The sequence below is a fragment of the Helianthus annuus genome, chromosome 13, assembly GCF_002127325.2.
Source record: "Helianthus annuus cultivar XRQ/B chromosome 13, HanXRQr2.0-SUNRISE, whole genome shotgun sequence".
Taxonomy (NCBI): domain Eukaryota; kingdom Viridiplantae; phylum Streptophyta; class Magnoliopsida; order Asterales; family Asteraceae; genus Helianthus; species Helianthus annuus.
In genome coordinates, this window is record NC_035445.2 from 52,769,157 (window position 1) to 52,777,540 (window position 8,384).

Below are 8,384 nucleotides of genomic sequence, written 5' to 3' on the forward strand. Positions count from 1 at the left end.
TCTTAATTATTTTATAAGTATATTCATTCCCAAGGATGGGGGTAATAATACATGTGTGTTTTATAATTCCGAAAATATATTTTTAAGTCTCACTCGGAAAAATATATTTTAATCACTTTGTCTAAAGTGTTTAATTTCCAAAATATATATATTTTTTCCCAAAAATATTATATTTTATTTCGTAAATTTTTCCAAAATAATATTTCACCAAAAATGTATAAATAGGAGTATTTTTCTGAGAAAATACATAAGCTATGTTTTTACGTGTCGCGTTGTAATAACAATACTTGTACATCTTAAATAATTATTTTGTGAGGGCGTTGGTATTATTTTGGAGTCGAAATTTCACGGTGTTTTCATGTTATATTATTTTTACCCTAAAAATAATATATAGCTAGTTCACAAAATAAACACATAATCACACAAGCGTTTTACTATAAAATATATATTCTAAATATATATTTATCAAGTTTTATTTACGAAAATCCACCTCCGATACTTTGTAATTTTTGTAGTAAAAATCATGGCGAAGTTTGTTTTTGAAAACAAGTTAAAAATAGATTTGTAAATGTTTTTTAGAAAAATATTTCTAAGTGTTATATTTCTAGAAAAATTTCGCCAGAGTTTCCTCTGTAAATGGAGGTGTCCATGCTTTTAGCATATCATTTTCTTTTGAAAAATCAATCATCAATAATCAATCATCAATCAACAACATACAACCTTTAATCTTGACAAAATAAGACTAGATCATAAACTCATGAACTTGAAAGTTTATAAAGATATGTAGTAAATTACCAACATATTTAGTAGGTCTTGTTATCTTTAAAAATAAGATTAGTTTCTTGAAAACTTTATTTTTAAAGAACTTAAAGTTTCACAACTTCTTGTCATAATTTACAAAAATACTTCTTTGTTAAATTTCCTTGTTACACAAGTGTTTACACACTTGTTTGTTTACCAAAAATGCTTCTAGTTCATAAAATATCCGGGTTTTAACAAAACTAGTATCTTTCACTTGGTTCTTCTGAAAAAACCACTTGTAGATCTTTAGATCTACAAGTTTACAACTTCATTTTGCAAGAAAACTTACGTTTATTCAAGTTCAAGGCTTATGAATGGATGGATCCATCGTCTTTCAATTTTCTAACTTTTACATCCTACTAGTTTATGTTCTTAAACATGAACTAGTATGTCTAGATGATGATCCATCTTGTTTCTACTAACAAACAACATCAAATAATCACAACTACACAATATTTACATGATTTACACACATATCTTCTCTTTATCCACCCTTTATCACTTTATGTTTAAGACTTGTTCATGTTCTTTAGTGTTTCTTAATTTTTCACCATTAAATCATCTATTAACCACCAAATACAAGAACAAGATGAACTTTTAGATCACTTACTACTAGCACAAGGCTAGGGGAGAAACAAGGTGTAAAAGTGGCGGATAAAAGAAAACTAGAGTGGTTCTTGAACTTCTAAGGGCACCGAGCTTGTTTGTAGGACTCCTTGCACCTTTGAGTGTATGAGAAACACTTGTATGGAGGTTGGATGGTGGTGATAGGGTGGTTGATCGTGGCGGCCGTGAGGTGGTGTAGGAGGGAATGAGAGAGTAACTTGATTTGTGTGTTGTGATGAAATGAAAGTCTAAAACCCTTAGACTTATTTATAATCCAAATCTATTATTAACCAACATACAAAGTGTCCTTAATCCACCAACATTTAGGAATAAAATAATCAAAGGAAGGTAAGGGGTGGGTCACCCCTAGTGACCGTCAAAATGAGGGGGGGTATGGTTGGGGTGTCATGATCTAGTTTCCATTTAGTTGAAATCTAAAGGTGTTTAGTTAGGTTATTAGTGTGTTAACTAATATAAAGGGTGTTAGGGTGTTCGGGGACCCTAACTAGCTCAGAAAAGTAAAAACTATGTGTTTGGCAATATTTTTATGTTCCGGGTAAAGTCCGGTTGTTCGGTTGGATGTTGATCCGTTAAAGTGCTAAATAAAGCTTTTAAGTGTCTTTTATATTATTTTAGTGACACATTAAATTTCCAACACTTTGGAAAGTGTCTAGGACTATTTTGCCAAGTTTTTGCACTTTACTAGTATTGTTAAATGCTGAATTTTTGTATGTAGTGCAGAATTTTGTAATTAAAGTATGTTTTAGGCACTTCCGGGCACTATAACTATCACCTAGTGACGCAATTTTATGATTCTCACCTCCCTACACTCCCTACTAGTGTAGTGATCTATTCCTGGCTCATACCAGCCTCAGAAACAATGTCTGTCTAGTGCTGGCAATGTCAGCATGTTTACTGGGTTATCCGCTTACTGTGCTATCTGTGCTTTGTGCATCAAGTTTGTCACTATTGTTTGTGTATAATAAATGGAGTGACAGTAATAAAGTATGATGCATGAGTATGTATATATCAGGAAACAGAAAGCAGTTTATTCATAATTGTAATCAAGCACAATAATTAAGCACTAATTAAATATTAATTAACTTGTACGGATACCTGGTTTTGTGAGGGTTGTCACATATTACTAGGTTATCACCTGTGAATACTTATGGGTTGGATATTTAAATTTTATTAAATAAAAATGTATATATTTTTTAAAAATGAATAATGCATGACGAGTAAGGTATTATCAAATATAAGGAAAAAAACAAACTTGATTATATTGGTTTACATGATTACCGGAACCTCAACATGTCGTTTTGGAGGACGAATCAAAGCTTATTGCGAACTTCTCGGTTTAGACCATTTAAATTTTCTAAACAATAAATGTAAAGATTTATTTAAAATGTACAATATGTGGCGAAATACATATATTAATTGATTAAAAAAATACGAATTATTGAAATTTTATTATTATTATTATTATTATTATTATTATTATTATTATTTATTAATAGGTTCATTTTCATATGCCACTAGAGAAGCATGAAAACAATAAAAAATAGTAAAAAGAAAAACAAAATCAATTAACTTAGATACTTGTAATACTTATTATCTTACATAAAACCCAACATGTTAATTGTCACTTCGCAACCCTTACCGACACTTAACAAAATATAAATGAAATTACTTACAAACTTAAATACAATTATCCTATATATTAATAACACAACTTTATGAATAGTACTTTTTATATTATAATAATATATATATTTTTTTTCTTTACTTTAAGTTGGATAACCTTGGTGTCAACCGGCACTGGTATCGAAGATACTGGTACGCTCCGGTTCGGTATCATTAGTGCATTTTATATTATAATAATTTTTAAATTTGTATCATGGGTCAGGATAAGCTTGGTGTCAACCGGTACTGGTATCGAAAAATACCCAGTACACTCCGGTTCGGTATCGGTACATGAAGGTAAAAACCTTCACCAGCCTGGTACAGAAAACGTCGAAAGTCGGTACCGAATTGATATTGAAAATCTTTTAGTTTGGGAAATTCGGTACTGCTACCCGGTACCATTGTCACATCCCTGATCACGGGCACTGTACGAACAACAACGGTATCGTACAACTTTTTTTGTTGATTTTCTTCAACTTTTAATGATTTTTTTTAGTTTCAAGGGTAGGGATAAGTTCGGTGCCAACTGATACTGAATTGACACTGGTATCGAAAATACCGGTTATGGTACAGGTATATGAAGGTAAAAACCGGTAGCGAACCGGTATCAGGAACGCCAAAAGTCAGTACTGAATTGGTATTTAAGATATTTGGGTTCGGGAAATTCGGTACTGGTACCCAATACCATTTGCTCATCTCTGACTACAAGTTTCATACGAATAACATCATTACCATACAACTTTTTTGGTTGATTTTCTTTCGGTTATCTTTGGTGTTTTTTTCTACATTTTATTTTTATTCTTGTCAACGGTTCCGTGCGCAACGCGCTCGTAGTGATTTCAAAACACAAGTAAACACAGACTAAATAATAAAAGAAGTTAGCCGCAACGCGACGGGATGATAATTCTTTCGGTTATCTTTGGTGTTTTTTTCTACATTTTATTTTTATTCTTGTCAACGGTTTCGTGCGCAACGCGCTCGTAATGATTTCAAAAAACAAGTAAACAGAGACTAAATAATAAAAGAAGTTAGCCGCAACGCGGCGGGATGATAAAACTAGTTATAATTTACAAATGAAGAAAAGACATAAAACTAAATGCATCACAAATAAAACGATATATGTCTTACGGATAAGGATCATTGCAGAACACTAATTTTTGTGAGAAAAAAAGAACAACTCTAAATCACTTAATTTTGAGATTTAATGTTCATATTTCTTAAATTTTATGTTTCTTACATTCATATGTGTATTATATATACATAAAAAAATCATAAATTTTTCTCTACACATAGTCTACATACATGTAGGTAAATTAGGCTACACATAACCTACATGTGTGTAGGTTATTTAAAAACTGAAGATTTTTCATATTTTATTTTAAATTCTAGTGTGAGAAACAATAAATCTTACATTTATAAAAATTTTATTTACTTTTTAGGTTTTTGGGATTGAAAAAATGAGTGATTCACTTTGTTTTGCGTGTTCTCGCAATATTTAGTGTTCTGCATAGAACCTTCCCATATGTCTTACAACCATATCCCATTCAGTTGTCAAATACAAAGTGTTTTCAAACTTTTCAACTTCTTCTATCCACTATCCACGTCTCCTTGTCATTTAACAAGTTAGTAACTTTCTCTTCATTGAGCTTAAGTCCATATCTTTGACCACCAGCAACCCAACAAATCTATTGTTACACAATTTAAAGTCAACAACAATTATAGAGACTTATTTGCTATATTAGTACTTAAAAATATAAAACCATTTAAAAACTGAAAATCGTTTATTATAAATACATGATCCATCCATACAACGTTTTGAATTGATATGAGGGTCTATTTCCAAATACCACAAAAATGTTGTTGATGCGTAGTATTGTAACAATGTATATGATCCCCAAGCTAAATCCTCCCTACTTGTATTAAATATATTGGGCAACATCGCAATGATTTGTTCAGCGCATTTGGGAATACTTTCTTGACATACCAAAATTACCTAAAAGTAATCTATTTTTTAAGCTAAAGTGACCAAATTATAGCAATTGGTCTTGCTTAATATCTACGCATTAAGATTAAAGAATGTTATCTTTTAGATTGTGAGATTGACTAATAGTATAGAAGTACAAAAGATATATGACATGTGGCATGCACCTTGTTGAATGATACAGGTTCATAAGCTTCATATGATGGCTATTGTCTATCTTAGGCTTGTCCATGTGTTTTTGGAGATTCCCTGCAAAGTGAAAGAAACTTCAAACAATAGTGAGGTATCAAGGAGAAGCTTAATTTCTGCAACATGTTTACCTGAATATCAACACAAGTCACCATACACCAACAACATAGTCAATAATAAGTCAAAACAAATGAACTAAATACATTAATTTTGTACCTCTGGACCAGCAAACGTTTTGTATATTATTTAGAAGTTATTATGAACAATTAGTGTGTGAGCACAATTAACACAACTATTATGATAGTGATTAAAGTTCGAATAAAACTATTCAAAAGTTCGTATGTACTTAAAATAGACGGGTGCAGGTAGAAATGGGTTTGTTTTAGTACGGGCTGAAACAGGCTAACTATCCAAATGCTACTAATGTAATATGAATTTTAATTTTAATTTAAAGTCACTTAGTCTTTGTTAACCGGATTTACGTATTTGGTGAGTAATTTTTTAAGCCAGTTTTTCCTACTTGAACAGAGTCAGATTTTACGACATCCCCTTTAAATTAGCATAATAACATTTTAATAAAATATGGCGTGTGAATAACTTAGAGTTTGCTGCCTTAATACAATTATGGTGACATGGCTTAGTCTTAAATGTTTTTCCTCTTTCCTTGAAAACCATATAAGAAGAGATTTGTCCTGAAATAGAAAAAGAAAAACAACATCGGTTAGAAGTACGGAATGAGGATCTGGGCACTACTCAAAAAGACCATTATTCAACTGACCATTACTCCAAAGAAAAACAACATCGGTTGGAAGAGACGGTATGCCAAAAGAATTGGACAAGCTCATAGAAGCAGCGAAGATAGTCACGCAGATGGAAGAAACCCTAACTGGGTCCAGATTTGGTCACTACTCAAAAGAACATTATTCAACTGACCATTACTCCAAGGATTACTCACGCGATTCCAGCAAGCACGAAAAGAAGAAGAGACATTCCGACTGGAGTCCAAGTCGAGATGAAGACAGACAACGAGGCGGCGAGGATTCCCGTGCTTTGATCAATAAGGCAAGATACACGAAGACAGAAGCAGTGGACTCCGTTAACCAAGACACCCCTCGAGGTTCTTAACACGAAGAAGTTGGACCTCAAGGATCCACCACCGATGCTGTCACGGCCCCCGACCCGGTTTTACCCGTTTCAGGAGCCGCAGGACAGAAATCCCGTGATATTTATTTATGTGATTTTAGCAGCGGAATTTTAACATCAGGATCGTTTTAAAGCTAAAAACTTTTCCCGATTATTTTATTTCACAATTCGGGATAAAACCCCGATAATTTACAATAATAAGATTTTTCTGATAAATCTTTATTTCAAAACATATTTCTTTATTTTATACTGAGCCACTATCGTAAGCTTGAAATGCTCTCCGGCACTTTTCCTGAATTACAATAGATCACCTTAAACATGTTTGAAAAAGGTTTTGTCAGCGGGGAAATACTGAGTGAATCATTCTATTTACAAAAAAAAATGACACATTTGTTATAATTCACAGTATTAAGATCTTTTACATATGTTTCTGATATCAACCAACTACCCACAGTATTTGTCACTCGACCGGATCTGTGACAGTGGTCATATCACCATTGGCTGCCCCAATGAATGACGTATCACTAAATTTTAGGTTCGCCCACCTAAAGTGATAAAAACAGTAGTAATGTGCACAATACCCCACATACTGGCTGTAATTTGGTGATTACATAAACTTAATCACTGCAATTTATAACTTTGAAAATAACTTTGGAGTATTGTAAAACATTTGATAAAAAGAGAATGACTCACATTGCAGATTTAACACGAACAGAATATGATTTAGCCTTGTTAACCTAATTTCAATAATAATGCACACAAAACCGGGTTAGTGATCAATACAGCAGTCACGATAACTCATGAGATCAAATTCTCACAACGAACGACAAAGTGCAATACTTAAACATTCATCGATTTAACGACGAACGACAAAGTATAACCCTTTGTGGGCGGCACTTAAACATTCATTGGATATATTGATCTCGGAAAATGAGTCGTAATAGCGATCGAGTGATTACCTGTTTTGCGGCAGCAATTCGAAAGTAGTGTGTGTGTTTATTTGTAGTATATGTGTGATAACTCGTCGTACAGAAAGCGTTTGGCCGACGTTTCAACTTCCAGATTCAAGTCCCAAGGCCCTCTATTTATACTGAAAATTTGCATCTCCCGCGTGTCGCGGAAGAATTCGGGGAACCTCCCGCGTATCGCCTGGGATGCCAATTTAGGGTAGGGTAGGTTTCGTGTCCAGTAGCTTGGGTGAGTTGACAGTTTTGTTTAATTCAATTCAGACAACGAATTTAGAGGATAATATCGATTTAGGGTTTAACCCCCCCTGAGTTTTAGGGGCCCTGATCCTGATTCCGGTTGTTTCGAAAATTTTAGGGTTAGTGTAGAATTGCTTGGGTTTCTCAATTAGGGTTTTCTTAATAGCTAATTACCACCCTAAGCATTAATTTTAGTGAGAGTTGTTACAGATGCGCAGCAAAAAACGCCAAGACCTTAGCTTGTTTTGTGAGTTCCACAAAGACAGCGGACACCTGACTGATGATTGCATCCACCTGCGCATGGAAATCGAGAGGGCTCTGAAGAGTGGCAATGTCACACCCCAACCGATGGCGGAAACATCGGGGCATGGCACTGACTGAAACAAATTGTTCATGAGTATCCATAGCAACTATTAATTACCAGATATTTATAACGTCATGTCCCATACCACAACATATCCAAATAAAACAGTCATTACAAATAATTTTCTCAAAAACAAACACTATTCCGACAACTCAGATTTAGCGTGACATAACTAGACTCCTAGCTTGATTCACCAAAGCACAGCACTCCTAGCATCTTAAACACCTGCCACATACGTTAAAATAAAGTCAATACACATAGTGTAAAGGTGAGCATACAAGTTTAGTAGTATAATAGATTTCGAAATCATTTACGCATAACCAGCATGTAACACGTAATAATGCAAAGCTAGTAGGTTATCGACAATGAAATATGCACAGACATGACTGCGAGTTGTAGAATGCGCAACACA